We start from the raw sequence: 2,054 nt of genomic DNA, 5'->3' as shown, positions 1-2,054 counted from the left end.
GGTTTGTGCCACATCAACAACAAACAAGCAGGGTATTAATTTAAACTAAAATCAATCGAATGTAATTTGAACTAATTTTTGGGTGCGCCAATGAAAAGGCGGTATATCAATAAAACGTCAAAACAAAAATATCTGAAAATTAATAGGGCGTGAGTATGGATTCGTGTTAAATCGAGTCTCGTACAAAACGCCGGTCGACAACAGGTAGCCCGGCAGAACATCATCCCCCATAATTCGGTGTTTATACTAAATAATAACGAGACGGCCCTTCTGTTTAGCCCTACAGGTAAACCGGTGTGTTGGCCCTTTCACGGGACTAAACAAGGTGTTTCATCGAATTAGCTATGTTTTTAATTCCTGTCGATGCTGTATGAATTATGCCCAACAATGGTCCTTTGGTGTATCGTTTCGTAATTTTCTCCGCAATCTTATCGGGGAATCATCATCGGTAGCGGGTAATAATAGAAAATTTTCATCACCCACGATCGGGCCGGCCTCTCCGTTTGCCCAGTCATCCGGTCCGATTTAAAAGGTTATTACCAATGGGCAGCTAGGTTGTCGTTTTTTGCAAGTCACCCATTTCAGGGGGGGTGGTACTGGGTCGTTATACAGCTGCTTAGTGTCGGTGCTTGATTTCGATCCACCTTGTCTTATTAGTTTCGTTAATAATGCATACAGGGTGATTTGTAATTCTCCATCGATGTAAAACAGCGTAAACTGACGTTGACAGCTTTTCGGTAAATCACATGGCTCGTAGTTTGTCATTGGTCAAAAACACAGCAAAACAATACTGGTCGTGTTCGGTTACTCTTAGAGAACTACACTACAGCAAACGTCACGTGACATTACATTTGACATAATTCACATTATTGAACACTTGTCCGGACAATTTGTAGGGTATAAAATATCTTCACCTGCGTTCACTTGGATTTAATTGCAAATGGAAACAGATGTTAATTAGCACGATACTTTAATTTTCATATTATCGATCGTCGCGCAGATTTTGAAATGTCAAATCTGCATCTTGCCCACCTGTGAACGCCACCGATGGTATTACGTAACAGAAAATACATTGTTGCAGTCTGTTTTTATGTTGGTAAGTCACGTGACACATTTTGGTACTACTTAACTTCTAAAAAACGTTTTTTTTTTTAATTTAATTTCGACCACCCTGTCAGACAATCAATTAGAAAGTACTGAGACCCTGGAACAAGATAAAGTAACTTTAAATTGCCGAGATGTCGGTCGATTAACCTTACATTATATGGAGGGTTATATAGACGGAAAAAACGCGGTTCTTCACCTGCCCTAGAGTTGTCTTAAAGGGAACGAGAGAATTGGAGTAGGAAATCGTCTCGTAGAAAAAAAAACAAACAGCTTTTCATTTGAATATTCCACGCACGTGCTTGGAAATGATTAATTGGTTTTCTTATCGGCGGTTTACTCTGAAGGGGCTGTGTGCGTAAAATTCCCTGAGGAGGTTAAATAAGCCCCCGTTTTGATAATCGAGCTAGAAGTTATTACTTTGTGACGTGTTGTTTGTCAGTCAATCAACTGCTGATACTACGCCACTGTTACTGGTACGTCAAGCACTGCTGACACCCCATTAATCCGAAACGTTTTGACAGGCATTGTCCGAATGCGGTGATCTTCCCATTGTCCTAAAAAAAAAAAAGATAAAGTTCCAATTCTCAAGTTACCGGTGGCTCGTTATAGTTTTAATAACTTTCGATTGTGCGACGTCATCGGGCCCTAATAATATCGCTTTCTTGTTCGTTTTTCGAAAGTGCCAAAGGGGCCGGGGTGGGCGTTTCGGATTTTTTTTTTCAAATCCAACTGAGATTCCTGGAATTTAAACTCAAAAAAATTTTGTTGCGTAACATCATCCAAAATGTGACAAGTGACAGATGACAGTAAAAATAATTACCGTCTTTGTTGACGTTTTCCATTGCTGACACTTTGCATATTGTCATCACCTATCTGAAACATTATTGCCACCCGCAATTAAACCGTCATTTTCGATCTCCCTAAGGTTAGAAAGCTTCTTCCATATC

This window comes from Ips typographus, linkage group LG12 (assembly GCF_016097725.1).
Source record: "Ips typographus isolate SLU linkage group LG12, UJ_Ityp_2.0, whole genome shotgun sequence".
NCBI classification, from domain to species: Eukaryota; Metazoa; Arthropoda; class Insecta; order Coleoptera; family Curculionidae; genus Ips; species Ips typographus.
Note: the sequence above shows the minus strand (reverse complement) of the source record.